The sequence below is a fragment of the Triticum urartu genome, chromosome 5A (assembly GCF_056163025.1).
Source record: "Triticum urartu cultivar PI428250 chromosome 5A, HENAU_Tu73, whole genome shotgun sequence".
Taxonomy (NCBI): Eukaryota; Viridiplantae; Streptophyta; class Magnoliopsida; order Poales; family Poaceae; genus Triticum; species Triticum urartu.
In genome coordinates this window covers 558,128,318-558,144,490 of record NC_141877.1, presented here as the reverse complement: position 1 = coordinate 558,144,490, position 16,173 = coordinate 558,128,318, and positions in this window count along the sequence as shown.

Genomic DNA, 16,173 nt, shown 5'->3' with positions numbered 1-16,173 from the left:
TTCAGCTTGGTTTTCTCTAGGAACGCGTTGAAGTTGAGGACAACATGGGCCATTTGATCTACAAGACATATTGTAAAGATTTTAGACTAAGTTCATGATAATTAAGTTCATCTAATCAAATTATTCAATGAACTCCCACTCAGATAGACATCCCTCCAGTCATCTAAGTATAACATGATCCGAGTTAACTAGGCCGTGTCCGATCATCACGTGAGACGGACTAGTCAACATCGGTGAACATCTTCATGTTGATCGTATATTCTATACGACTCATGCTCGACCTTTCGGTCTTCTGTGTTCCGAGGCCATGTCTGTACATGCTAGGCTCGTCAAGTCAACCTAAGTGTATTGCGTGTGTAAATCTGGCTTACACCTGTTGTATTCGAACATTAGAATCTATCACACCCGATCATCACGTGGTGCTTCGAAACAATGGACCTTTGCAACGGTGCACAGTTAGGGGAACACTTTCTTGAAATTTTTACGAGGGATCATCTTATTTAAGCTTCCGTTGTTCTAAGCAAATAAGATGTAAAACATGATAAACATCACATGCAATCAAATAGTGACATGATATGGACAATATCATTTGCTCCTTTGATCTCCATCTTCGGGGCTCCATGATCATCGTTGTCACCGGCATGACACCATGATCTCCATCATCATGATGTCCATCATCGTGTCTTCTTGAAGTTGTCTCGTCATCTATTACTTCTACTACTATGGCTAACGCTTTAGCAATAAAGTAAAGTAATTACATGACGTTTATGTTGACACACGGGTCATAAATAAATAAAGACAACTCCTATGGCTCCTGCCGGTTGTCATACTCATCGACATGCAAGTCGTGATTCCTATTACAAGAACATGATCATCTCATACATCACATATATCATTCATCACATCCTTTGGCCATATCACATCACAAAACACTTGCTGCAAAAACAAGTTAGACGTCCTCTAATTGTTGTTACAAGTTTTTACGTGGCTGCTATAGGTTTCTAGCAAGAACGTTTCTTACCTACGCCAAAACTACAACGTGAATTGCCAATTTCTATTTACCCTTCATAAGGACCCTGTTCATCGAATCCGATCCGACTAAAGTGGGAGAGACAGACACCCGCCAGCCACCTTATGCAACTAGTGCATGTCAGTCGGTGGAACCGGTCTCACGTAAGAGTACGTGTAAGGTTGGTCCGGGCCGCTTCATCCCACGATGCCGCCGAATCAAGATAAGACTAGTAACGGCAAGCAAATTGACAATATCAACGCCCACAACTACTTTGTGTTCTACTCATGCATAGTAACTACGCATAGACCTAGCTCTGATACCACTTTGGGGAACGTAGCAGAATTTAAAAATTTTCTACGCATCACCAAGATCAATCTATGGAGTCATCTAGCAACGAGGGAGAGAGGAGTGCATCTACATACCCTTGTATATCACGAGCGGAAGCGTTCAAGAGAACGGGGTTGATGGAGTCATACTCGACATGATCCAAATCACCGAAGATCCTAGCGCCAAACGGACGGCACCTCCGCGTTCAACACACGTACGGAGCGAGGACGTCTCCCGCGCCTTGATCCGGCAAGGAGGAGGGAGAGGTTCAGGAAGAGGGCTCCGACAGCAGCACGACGGCGTGGTGGTGAAGAAGCTGCAGTACTCCGGCAGGGCTTCGCCAAGCTCTTATGGAGGAGGAGAGGTGTTGGGGAGGGGAGGGGCTGCGCCTTGGATCTCGTATGCAGCCCTCCCCTCACCCCTCTATTTATAGGGGAAGGTGGAAGGGGGCCGACCCCCTCTAGATGAGATCTAGAGGGGGGCGGCGGCCAAGGGGAGGGGGGCTTGCCCCCCAAGCAAGGGGGCGCCCCCTTAGGGTTTCCCCCAACCCTAGGCGCATGGGCCCTAGGGGGGTGTGGTGCCCCAGCCCACTTGGGCTGGTTCCCTTCTCCATACAGCCCATAAGGCCCTCCGGAAGAGGTGGCCCCTCCCGGTGGACCCCCGGACCCCCTCCGGTGGCCCCGGTACAATACCGATATGCCCCCGAACCTTTCCGGCGACCGTATGACAACTTCCCATATATAAATCTTTACCTCCAGACCATTCCGGAACTCCTCGTGACGTCTGTGATCTCATCCGGGACTCCGAACAACATTCGGTAATCACATAAGTCTTCCTAACAACCCTAGCGTCACCGAACCTTAAGTGTGTAGACCCTACGGGTTCGGGAGACATGCAGACATGACCGAGACGACTCTCTGGTCAATAACCAACAGCGGGATCTGGATACCCATGTTGGCTCCCGCATGCTCCATGATGATCTCATCAGATGAACCACGATGTCGAGGATTCAATCAATCCGTATACAATTCCCTTTGTCAATCGGTACGTTACTTGCCCGAGACTCGATCGTCGGTATCCCAATACCTTGTTCAGTCTCGTTGCCGGCAAGTCACTTTACTCGTACCGTAATGCATGATCCCGTGATCAAACACTTGATCACATTGAGCTCATTATGATGATGCATTACTGAGTGGGCCCAGAGATACCTCTCCGTCATACGGAGTGACAAATCCCAGTCTCGATTCGTGCCAACCCAACAGACACTTTCGGAGATACCTGTAATGTACCTTTATAGTCACCCAGTTATGTTGTGACGTTTGGCACACCCAAGGCACTCCTACGGTATCCGGGAGTTGCACAATCTCATGGTCTAAGGAAATGATACTTGACATTCAGGAAAGCTACAGCAAACGAACTACACGATCTTTGAGCTAAGCTTAGGATTGGGTCTTGTCCATCACATCATTCTCCTAATGATGTGATCCCATTATCAATGACATCCAATGTCCATAGTCAGGAAACCATGACTATCTTTTGATCAACGATCTAGTCAACTAGAGGCTCACTAGGGACGTGTTGTGGTCTATGTATTCACACATGTATTACGATTTTTGGATAACACAATTATAGCATGAACAATAGACAATTATCATGAACAAAGAAATATAATAATAACCATTTTATTATTGCCTCTAGGGCATATTTCCAATAATCGACGGTATGGACGACGATGCAGGAGACGAGTAGGCACAAAACCCGATGTTTACCGGCCACTGGTCGGCACCTCTTCGTATGATGTGTATATGGTGGATATACCCAAAGAAAATAACGGCGATGACAAAGAAGACCCAGTCGAGGATAAACCTCCTGAGATATAGCCAAAGCACCGGCGTCAGCAGCGCCGTTCTAAATCATGCTGTAGAAAAAACAACAATACCGGCACAGGAGAAAACAATACTCCGGACGATGCCGAAGACAATGAAGACCCCGTCGAGCCAAATTTTGAATAGGACAAACGGGAATACAGGCAAGTTAGCCCTGATGAACAAGCCATAAACAAAGACTCGAAGGACAGTAATTATCTTCCGCTTTCCGAGGATGAGGTGAGCCTCGGCAACGAGGATTTTATCGTGCCCAAGGAACCTCTCGAGCAGGAGCGCTTCAAGCGCCGGCTAATAGCCACTGCAAGGAGCCTGAAAAAGAAGCAGTAGTAGCTTCAAGCTGACAAAGATCTGCTCAACGATAGATGAACTAATGTCCTGGCAGCCGAGGAATACGGCCACGAGCGCCCAGCCAAAAGTTATCCGAAGCACAAATTGCTACCTCAGTTCGATGATGAGGTGCTAGAGCCCGTACCATCATCGCGCAATGCGGCTGACCGACCACCACGTGGCCGGGACAAAGCCGCAATTCAAGCCGAACACCAGCCCGTACCACCTCACCGTAAAGGCAAAGATAAAACAGCTCAGAGACATACATATGACCTGCAGCAGGATTTGGACAGTAGAGCAGGTCAGAACAGATCGATCTATGGATCGCGGGGGCGTGCCCCGACACGCGACAACGGCTACATAGACGGACGCAACAATCATAATCACGCCCGGGCCGAGAACCGCAGACGGACTCCATCCGAGCTACGTCGCGATGTGGCCTGACATAGAGGCACCGCACACACCCTTTGCTTCACTGACGAGGTAATGGAGCACGAATTCCCAGAAGGGTTAAACCCGTAAACATCGAATCATATGATGGGACAACAGACCCCGCGGTATGGATCAAGGATTTTCTTCTCCATATTCATGTGGCCCGCGGTGATGATCTCCATGCCATCAAATACCTCCCACTAAAACTCAAAGGACCAGCTCGGCACTGGTTGAACAGTTTGCCCGAAAACTCGATTGGCAGCTGGGAGGACCTGGAAGAAGCCTTCCTTGACAACTTCCAGCTTGGACCGCATACTCGACCGTCCATGTCAGATCCACGGCACCCTTGATAAACCAACCAATCACACCAATAGAGGCAGTTGGGTTTTCAAACAGGCCGGCAAGTTAAATGCCGAAAACAAGGAGAAGGGGTCGCAAAGCAAGGACGATGACGAGGAGCCCTGTCCACCGAACACAAGGGGACAGAAGAAGTTCCCCCCTCAGGCCAAAACGGTGAACATGATATAAGCTAATCATATCCCCAAGAGCGAGCGCAAGCGCGCACTCAGGGACGTCTATGCGATAGAGCCAGTCGCCCCAAAATTTAACCCATGGTCGTCATACCCGATCACCTTCGATCGCAGGGATCATCCGACCAGTATCCGCCATGGCGGTTCAGCCGCACTGGTCCTTGATCCAATAATTGATGGATTCCACCTGACGCGAGTCCTCATGGACGGTGGCGGCAGCCTCAACCTGCTCTATCAGGATACAGTGCACAAAATGAGCATCGATCCATCAAGGATCAAGCCCACCAAAACTACCTTTAAAGGAGTTATACCAGGTGTAGAGGCCCATTGTACGGGCTCAATCACAGTGGAAGTTGTCTTCGGGTCCCTGGACAACTTCAGAAGCAAATAGTTGATCTCCGATATCGTCCCCTTCCGCAGTGGCTATCACGCACTGCTCGGACGAACCACATTCGCTCGATTTAATGCGGTGCCACACTACGCTTATCTCAAGCTCAAGATGCCCGGACCACGCTGGGTCATAATAGTCAGTGGAAACACGGAGCGTTCCCTCCGTACTGAAGAACACACCGCGGCCCTGGTAGCGGAAGTATAGAGCGGCCTTTTAAGGCAGAATTTTAATTCAGCGGCCAAGCTCCCAGACACTGTCAAACGAGTCCGGACTACTCCGCAGCTTGACAGTCCGGCTCGTCAGAAGTCAGACTAGCAATTCGGCCTCCATCTCAGTCTTGACCAAATGGCGGCATACGTACCGCACACACATAACTACGCACTGAAAATACCATGGGCAGAGACGGAGGCGTAACCAGACTGTGGTCCACAATACGGCTTCGACCTTCCCGGGCACACATACTTTCACTTTTTCTTTTTATCCTTTTCAGGTTTCTCTTCCACAGGCCCCTCGCGGCGGCCTGCTCAGCTGTCCTCTCGAAGGACGGATACACCAAGGCGGCAAGTAGCACAGACGTGTGGGGGAATCTCTAGACGTTCTCTTCGACAGTCGTCCTACCTATTTTCAGGACCCGCATGCAGCTCTCCCTTGGTCTCGTCATGTTAAATAGCCAGGTTGCTTATCGCACTACTTGTACAAATACGCTTTGACATATTAATCAAACTATAATGGAAACATTTTGCGGCCCAACTTTTACGGCACTAGCTTACTACTTCATTTTTTTCTTGATAATCTTATCAATTGCACCTGTACACTTTGGTACGCCTTAATTTGCCAGGGGCTTCACTGCGCCCCATACTACGGCAACAAAGTCCGAACACCTTTTACAGTATAGTTTGGCACCCCGAATTTAGCATTATATGCATTGGCTCCGAATCATGTCTTTGGTCAATAGTTGGGTTGCCCGGCTCCTGTGGTTACTACCTTACGTTCCGCTATATCGGCTAGGATAGTAAAGGGAGAACTACTGCGATTGTGTCCTGATTTATTCGGATGAGCACCTCAGTAGAGAAAGCCAAAAACTAACTGTCATGATGCGGCGTGAGCCGGTCAGCTGTTCGGAGGTTACAAATCTTTTGCGATTTTTTCCGCATTATGCGACGAATCGGTCTTTACCCGATCAGGTGTTTACATCACCCTAGTTCGGACTCACGAATACTAGGGGCTGCGCCTATATTTTTTATTTGTCAAACTCCTATGGCTAAGTGAGGGTGATAAAGCCACATAGTCCGATTGCCTGGTTCGTTGCGCTAAACACCTCCTACAAGGACCAAGTTTTTGGATCAAGAGTGTTTAGATTCCATCCCGAACACCCCCGTACTACCTACATGGGGGTTGAAGCCGACGACTGGACAACTCTCAAGATTTAATAAAAATGGCCGCACAGGAGGTAAAATTTTAATAATAACAAGCATTATATTACATAATAGCTTTGTTTCATCATACAGGACAGGATAACATGAATGTATTCATTCAAAAATAATGTCCTTCGCACATTGCTCCGCTATAGTGCGCGATCCCTCCAGGACATCATCAAAATACCGCTCGGGCGTGCGGTGCTCCTTGCCAGCGGGCGGTCCCTCAGTCGCGAGCTTGACGGCGTTCATCTTTGCCCACTTCACCTTGACGCGGGCGAAGGCCATCTGCGCACCCTCGATGCAGACCGACTGTCGGTGTCAAAACCGGCAGATCTCGGGTAGGGGCCCCCGAACTATGTGTCTAAGGTCGATGGTAACAGGAGACGGGGGACACAATGTTTACCCAGGTTCGGGCCCTCTCTATGGAGGTAATACCCTACTTCCCGCTTGATTGATCTGGATGAATATGAGTATTACAAGAGTTGATCTACCACGAGGTCGTGATGGCCAAACCCTAAAAGTCTAGCCTATCTTACTATGATTATGAGGATATATGTCTACGGACCTAGCCCTCCGGTTTATATAGACACCAGAGGGATCTAGGGTTACATAAGGTCGATTACAGAGAAAGAAATCTTCATATTTGGTCGCCAAGCCTGCCTTCCACGCCAAGGAGAGTCCCATCCGGACATGGGTAGAGTCTTCGGCCTTTGTATCTTCACAGCCCATCAGTCCGGCCCATCTCTAATAGGTCAGACGCCCGAGGACCCCTTAGTCCAGGACTCCCTCAGTAGCCCCTGAACCAGGCTTCAATGACGAGGTGTCCGGCGCACAGATTGTCTTCGGCATTGCAAGGCGGGTTCTTTCGTGGGTTTGTCATGGCAGATGTCCTTGTGAAAGGACTTAGTCGTGGAGCCATCACAACGGTTTAGCTTAAAGGGGTTAAACCGAACAAGAGGACATGGGGAGTTTTATACTAGTTCAGCCCCTTCGAGGAAGGTAAAAGCCTACGTCTAGTTGTGATTGGTATTGCTAGGGTTTCGAAGGCCAGGCTCTCGAGTTGTTGTCTGTCCCTTGAACCGCTGCCGGGTCGTCCCCTTATATACATGGGTGGCGCCCGTTAGTTTACAGAGTCCTGAAGCCGGATCATAAACGTTTCCGGTTCGGTCTCTACACTTCCTATCTTACAAAGCAAGTTACATGATTAAGTCAGTTTACATCTACAGGCCTTAAGTCACTTCTGGGCCTTGGGCCTTCGTAAAGCGTCATCATCTTCACATCTTCATAAAGTTAATCCGGCTATTCCTGGCCGGTTTACGTCCAATAGTAATATCCCCAACATTAGGCCCCAGATTGATTTGAACAGGGTTCATGTCAATCCTTAGTAAAAACTTCGTCTTCCACATCTTCTCATACTTTGGTAAACCGCCGTCACGTCATCTTCTCGGACCGTGGTAAACTGTCGTGACGTCATCTGTAAAACTGCGTATGACACATCTTCATTAAATGGTCCTCCGACAATCAAGGCGACAGCTCCGCCTCTCTTCTATGTTTTGGCTCCTCAATTTTTGCGCCTGACACCTATCCCTTGCCTTTATAAATAAGACCGAGGGGTCATTTTCACTTTTCCCCCCTCATGCCTCTTCGTGTCGTCTTCCTTGCGCTGCTCAACCTCCAGAGCTCCGCCGCCACCATCGACTGTCGCCTCTGCTTCGACCCCGGCCGCTGCATCACCCTGAACGCACCAGAATACTGCGGCATCTCTCCGCCGTTCCTGTGATACCGGTAACCCTTTTTCCTTCCACCCTAAATCTTGTTTTTAGTGTTTCACTGCTCGTCGGAGTTCATCGAAAAACTCAATGCTGTTCTTCTCTGTAGCATCCCAGGCTAGGTTGGATCTGTTATCCTTGCGCGACCGTAGCCATAATCATATTCTCCTTATTAGACTCTCTCTTTATATGAAGAACAACTTATCTGAATCTGCTAAACTGTCTAAATATCTGAAGCTTGAACCTGAATATATTCCAGTTTCTGTCATACCTTAGATCCGAAATTTTCATATAACTCTGTGAAATCTGTTTCCCCTTACTTTGGTATTTTTGGATCTGTACTCCTCACACCAATATAGGCGGTTTAACTTTGTATAAGCAATCTATACCAATAGCCCTCTGATAAACCGGAGGAGCCTTTTACCTCCATAGTTATACTCCGGTTTAATAGTGTCTGGGTACCCCTGTTCTGGTATTGCCTTTTTACCCATTATTGCATTGGTCTCCGGTTTATGCAATTTCACATATCAGTATATCTTTTACTCCATTGCATCTTGTATATCATCATGAGTGATTTATAAACCAGCCTTTCGTTTCCAGCTTGTTTGTTTCGCAATGGCCAAACAATTTACCGCTTGCAACTGGGCTCGTTCCCGGGTCACCGAGGAACAATTGAACGATATGGTCAGCATCGGCTCCTTGCCTAAGAAAACTGAAATTAAATGGCGAGTTCCAGGAGCAGAAAATCCTCCGACCCCAAGGCAGGGTGAGGTGGTGGTCTTTGTTGACCACATAAGCCGTGGCTTCAAACCGCCAGGGTCAAAGTTTTACCGAGATGTGCTTGCCAATTTCCAACTCCATCCTCAAGACATCGGGCCCAACTCAGTATCCAATCTATGCAACTTCCAGGTCTTTTGTGAAGTGTACCTACAGGAAGAACCAACTGCGGAGCTGTTCCGGGACTTTTTTCACTTAAACCGGCGCACGGAATTTGTAAATGACCCCAACACTGAACTTGGTGGTGTCTCAATTCAGAAGCGGAAAGAAGTTGAATTCCCTCATGCCAAACTGCACATCCACCCAAAGGAATGGAACCAGACTTGGTTTTACTGCAGAGACACTTCTCCTGAAGATGAGAATCCCCTCCCAGGCTTTCGTGATCACCGGCTTTCCAACACCCATCTGATGCCGCAACGCTTAAGTTCCGCAGAAAGGGCGAAATATGCCCCTCAACTCGCCAAACTCCGGGCTTTTATGGCCAACAGTTTAACAGGTGTTGATTTCGTGCGCTGTTGGATATCTTGGAGCATCTTGCCGCTAAGCCGGTGTCCCAGTTTAATGTGTGAGTACACCGGTGAGGTTGACGACCCTCAATGCCATTGCAACATTCAAGTGACTGATGAAGAAGTCACTGAAGGTGTAAAGAAAAATTTGAATGAATCGGAACTAGTCTGTAGTCAAACCGGCCTGAACCCCTTCTATACTAAGAACAGACCGCCTGCTGTAAGTACTATAATTCCCTTTCATCTTTGATATCTTTAATTTGTTCAACTTGTAATCCTTCTTCTGTGTATGTATGTATAGGGTGATGATCCCTTCTGGAAATGGAAATTCGTAGAAAAAGCAGTAAAGCCAATTGGGGATAAAGCGGTCAAACCATCTCGCCCCAAAACCAAAGCCGTCAAACGGACGTCAAAACGGAAAATGGCTGACCAGATCAACATGGAACTTGACGATGATACTGATGATCCGGAAGTTGATGTAGAACTTGACTCACTTGGCTCCCTTTTCATGCATCTCATTAACAATGATCTTCCTCAGGAGGACGCAGAAGGCAGTCAAGCTGATGATGTAGAGGTAATTACCCTTTCCTCTGGTTCAGACTCTAAGCCAACACAAAAAACCCGTCAAGCAGTCCGGAAAGTAAGCTTTTCTCATCCTCTTACTCATTTGGATCCAAAATTTATTTTGAAGACTCAGCAACATGAAGCTCGCCGGACAACCTGACACAGTGGCCAATAGGTTACTTCAACCCCCGGTTCGGAAGCGCCGGTCTGAGGTCTCTCCTACTCCTAACATACCCCAAGGCAGGTTATTCCAGACAACCTCTTATTCCGTCCAATTCGAATTATCAGGTGACACCTCCCTCATCCTCTGGTGAATCGACAGCAACTCAACTCCCCCCTCTGAAAACTGTGGCTGGGTAAGCTTTGTAACCTTTCCTCTCAATGTGTTGTAAATCTGGAATAAAATGTTAACCCTCTTTTTAATTTTGCCTGCAGAGCCAAAGCCAGATCCAGCAAGAAAGCTCGGGTCAACAATCCACCCGAAGACCCAGCCACTTTTGAAGAAGAACCTGTTGGGGAACGTTGTAGAAAGCAAAAATTTTCCTACGGTTTCACCAAGATCCATCTAGGAGTTCATCTAGCAACGAGTGATTAGATGCATCTATGTACCTTGTAGATCGCGAGCGGAAGCGTTCAAAGAACGGGGATGATGTAGTCGAACACGACGTGATTCAAATCACCGATGATCTTAGCACCGAACGGACGATGCCTCCGCGTTCAACACACGTACGGAACGGATGACGTCTCCTCCTTTCTTGATCCAGCAAGGGGGGAAGAGAGGTTGATGAAGATCCAGCAGCACGACGGCGTGGTGGTGGATGCAGGGCGTCACAGTAGCAGGGCTTCGCCTATACTACGAGAGAGAGACGTAACGGGGAGAGAGGAAGCACCAAAGGCTGAGGTCTAAAATCCCTCCTCTCCCCCACTATATATAGGAGGGCCAAGGGGGGGTGGTGCGCAGCCTAGGAGATCCAATCTCCTAGGTGCGGCGGCCAGGGGAGGTTTCCCTCCCCCCCAAGGCACTCAGGGGTGCCTTCCACTAGTGGGACTCCTCCCATATGGAAACCCTAGGCGCATGGGCCTATAGGGGCTGGTGCCCTTGGCCCATACAGGCCAAGGCGCACCCCCTACAGCCCATGTGCCCCCCCGGGATAGGTGGCCCCACCCGGTGGGCCCCCGGGACCCCTCTGGTGGTCCCGGTACAATACCGATAACCCCGAAACTTGTCCCGATGGCTGAAACAGCACTTCCTATATATAATTCTTTACCTCCGGACCATTCCGGAACTCCTCATGACGTCCTGGATCTCATCCGGGACTCCGAACAACATTCGGGTTACTGCATATACATATCTTCACAACCCTAGCGTCACCGAACCTTAAGTGTGTAGACCCTACGGGTTCGGGAGACAAGCAGACATGACCGAGACGACTCTCCAGTCAATAACCAACAGCGGGATCTGGATACCCATGTTGGCTCCCACATGCTCCACGATGATCTCATCAGATGAACCACGATGTCGAGGATTAATCAACCCCGTATACAATTCCCTTTGTCAATCGGTATGTTACTTGCCCGAGACTCGATCGTTGGTATCCCAATACCTTGTTCAATCTCGTTACCGGCAAGTCACTTTACTCGTACCGTAATGCATGATCCCGTGATCAACCACTTGGTCACCTTGAGCTCATAATGATGATGCATTACCGAGTGGGCCCAGTGATACCTCTCCGTTATATGGAGTGACAAATCCCAGTCTCGATCCGTGTCAACCCAACAGACACTTTCGGAGATACCTGTAATGCACCTTTATAGTCACCCAGTTACGTTGTGACGTTTGATACACCCAAAGCACTCCTACGGTATCCGGGAGTTACACGATCTCATGGTCAAAGGAAAAGATACTTGACATTGGAAAAGCTCTAGAAAACGAACTACACGATCTTTGTGCTATGCTTAGGATTGGGTCTTGTCCATCACATCATTCTCCTAATGATGTGATCCCGTTATCAATGACATCCAATGTCCATAGCCAGGAAATCATGACTATCTGTTGATCAACGAGCTAGTCAACTAGAGGCTTACCAGGGACATATTATGGTCTATGTATTCACACGTGTATTACGATTTCCGGATAATACAGTTATAGCATGAATAAAGACAATTATCATGAACAAAGAAATATAATAATAATGCTTTTATTATTGCCTCTAGGGCATATTTCCAACAGTCTCCCACTTGCACTAGAGTCAATAATCTAGTTACATTGTGATGAATCGAACACCCATGGAATTCTGGTGTTGATCATGTTTTGCCCTAGGGAGAGGTTTAGTCAACGGATCTGCTACATTCAGGTCCGTATGTACTTTACAAATCTCTATGTCTCCATTTTGAACATTTTCACGAATGGAGTTGAAGCGACGCTTGATGTGCCTTGTCTTCTTGTGAAACCTGGGCTCCTTGGCAAGTGCAATAGCTCCAGTGTTGTCACAAAAGAGTTTGATTGGACCCAACGCATTGGGTATGACTCCTAGGTCGGTGATGAACTCCTTCACCCATATTGCTTCATGTGCTGCCTCCGAGGCTGCCATGTACTCTGCTTCACATGTAGATCCCGCCACGACGCTCTGTTTTCAGCTGCACCAGCTCACTGCTCCACCATTCAACATATACACGTATCCGGTTTGTGACTTAGAGTCATCCAGATCTGTGTCAAAGCTAGCGTCGACGTAACCCTTTACGACGAGCTCTTCGTCACCTCCATAAACGAGAAACATGTCCTTTGTCCTTTTCAGGTACTTCAGGATATTCTTGACCGCTGTCCAGTGTTCCTTGCCGGGATTACTTTGGTACCTTCCTACCAAACTTACGGCAAGGTTTACATCAGGTCTGGTACACAGCATGGCATACATAATAGAACCTATGGCTGAGGCATAGGGGATGATACTCATCTCTTCTATCTCTTCTGCCGTGGTCGGGCATTGAGCTGAGCTCAATCTCACACCTTGCAAAACAGGCAAGAACCCTTTCTTGGACTGATCCATTTTGAACTTCTTCAAAATCTTATCAAGGTATGTGCTTTGTGAAAGACCTATGAGGCGTCTTGATCTATCCCTATAGATCTTGATGCCTAATATATAAGCAGCTTCTCCAAGGTCCTTCATTGAAAAACTCTTATTCAAGTAGGCCTTGATGCTGTCCAAGAGTTCTATATCATTTCCCATCAAAAGTATGTCATCTACATATAATATGAGAAATGCTACAGAGCTCCCACTCACTTTCTTGTAAACGCAGGCTTCTCCATAAGTCTGCGTAAACCCAAACGCTTTGATCATCTCATCAAAGCGAATGTTCCAACTCCGAGATGCTTGCACCAGCCCATAAATCGAGCGTTGGAGCTTGCACACCTTGTCAGCATTCTTAGGATCGACAAAACCTTCCTGCTGCATCATATACAACTCTTCCTTAAGGAAACCATTAAGGAATGCCGTTTTGACGTCCATTTGCCATATCTCATAATCGTAGAATGCGACAATTGCTAACATGATTCGGACGGACTTTAGCTTCGCTACCGGTGAGAAAGTCTCATCGTAGTCAATTCCTTGAACTTGTCGATAACCCTTAGCGACAAGCCGAGCTTTATAGATGGTCACATTACCATCCGCGTCTGTCTTCTTCTTGAAGATCCATTTATTTTCTATGGCTCGCCGTTCAACGGGCAAGTCAGTCAAAGTCCATACTTCGTTTTCATACATGGATCTTATCTTGGATTTCATGGCTTCTAGCCATTTGTCGGAATCCGGGCCTTCCATCGCTTCTTTATAGTTCGAAGGTTCACTGTTGTCTAAGAACATGATTTCCAAGACAGGGTTGCCGTACCACTCTGGTGCGGAACGTGTCCTTGTGGACCTTCGAATTTCAGTAGGAGCTTGATCAGAAGTATCTTGATCATCATCAATAACTTCCTCTCTAGTCGGTGCAGGCGCCTCAGGAACATTTTCTTGAGTTGCGCCATTTTCCGGTTCAAGAGGCAATACTTCATCAAGTTCTACTTTCCTCCCACTTACTTCTTTCGAGAGAAACTCTTCCTCCAGAAAGGATCCATTCTTGGCAACAAAGATCTTGCCTTCGGATCTGAGGTAGAAGATATACCCAATGGTTTCTTTAGGGTATCCTATGAAGACGCATTTTTCCGATTTGGGTTCGAGCTTTTCAGGTTGAAGTTTCTTGACATAAGCATCGCATCCCCAAACTTTTAGAAACGACAGCTTAGGTTTCTTCCCAAACCATAATTCAAACGGTGTCGTCTCAACGGATTTCGACGGAGCCCTATTTAAAGTGAATGCGGCAGTCTCTAAAGCATAGCCCCAAAAAGATAGCGGTAAGTCGGTAAGAGACATCATAGATCGCACCATATCTAATAGAGTGCGATTACGACGTTCGGACACACCATTACGCTGAGGTGTTCCAGGCGGCGTGAGTTGTGAAACTATTCCACGTTTTCTTAAGTGTGTGCCAAATTCGTGACTCAAGTATTCTCCTCCACGATCTGATCATAGAAACTTGATTTTCCTGTCACGTTGATTCTCAACTTCACTCTGAAATTCCTTGAACTTTTCAAAGGTTTCAGACTTGTGTTCCATTAAGTAGACATACCCATATCTACTTAAGTCATCAGTGAGGGTGAGAACATAACGATAGCCACCGCGAGCCTCAACACTCATTGGACCGCACACATCAGTATGTATGATTTCCAATAAGTTGGTTACTCGCTCCATTGTTCCTGAGAACGGAGTCTTGGTCATTTTACCCATGAGGCATGGTTCGCACGTGTCAAATGATTCATAATCAAGAGACTCCAAAAGTCCATCTGCATGGAGCTTCTTCATGCGTTTGACACCTATGTGACCAAGGCGGCAGTGCCACAAGTATGTGGGACTATCATTATCAACCTTACATCTTTTGGTATCCACACTATGAATATGTGTAATATTACGTTCGAGATTCATTAAGAATAAACCATTGACCATCGGAGCATGACCATAAAACATATCTCTCATATAAATAGAACAACCATTGTTCTCAGATTTAAATGAGTAGCCATCTCGTATTAAACGAGATCCTGATACAATGTTCATGCTCAAACTTGGCACGAAATAACAATTATTGAGGTTTATAACTAATCCCGTAGGTAAATGTAGAGGTAGCGTGCCGACGGCGATCACATCGACCTTGGAACCATTCCCGACGCGCATTGTCACCTCGTCCCTCCCCAGTCTCTGTTTATTCTGCAGCTCCTGCTATGAGTTACAAATATGAGCAACGGCACCGGTATCAAATACCCAGGAGTTACTTCGAGTACTGGTAAGGTACACATCAATTACATGTATATCACATATACCTTTTGTTTTGCCGGCCTTCTTGTTCGCTAAATATTTGGGGCAGTTCCGCTTCCAGTGACCCTTCCCTTTGCAATAAAAGCACTCCGTCTCAGGCTTGGGTCCATACTTTGACTTCTTCTTCCCAGCAGCTTGCTTGCCGGGCGCGACAACTTCCTTGCCGTCCTTCTCAAAGTTCTTTTTACCCTTGCCCTTCTTGAACTTGGTGGTTTTATTGACCATCAACACTTGATGTTCCTTCTTGACTTCTACCTCTGCTGATTTCAGCATTGCAAATACTTCAGGAATGGTCTTTTCCATCCCCTGCATATTGAAGTTCATCACAAAGCTCTTGTAGCTTGGTGGAAGCGACTGGAGGATTCTGTCAATGACCGCATCATCCGGGAGATTAACTCCCAGCTGAGTCAAGCGGTTATGTAACCCAGACATAGTGAGTATGTGCTCACTGACAGAACTATTTTCCTCCATCTTATAGCTGAAGAATTTGTCGGAGACTTCATATCTCTCGACCCGGGCATGAGCTTGGAAAACCATTTTCAGCTCTTCGAACATCTCATATGCTCCATGTCTCTCAAAACGCTTTTGGAGCCCCGGCTCTAGGCTGTAAAGCATGCCGCACTGAACGAGGGAGTAGTCATCAGTACGTGTCTGCCAAGCGTTCATAGCGTCTTGGTTCTGTGGGACGGGTGGATCACCTAGCGGTGCTTGTAGGACATAATCTTTCTTGGCAGCTATGAGGATGATCCTCAGGTTCCGGACCCAGTCCGTATAGTTGCTGCCATCGTCTTTCAGCTTGGTTTTCTCTAGGAACGCGTTGAAATTGAATACAACGTTG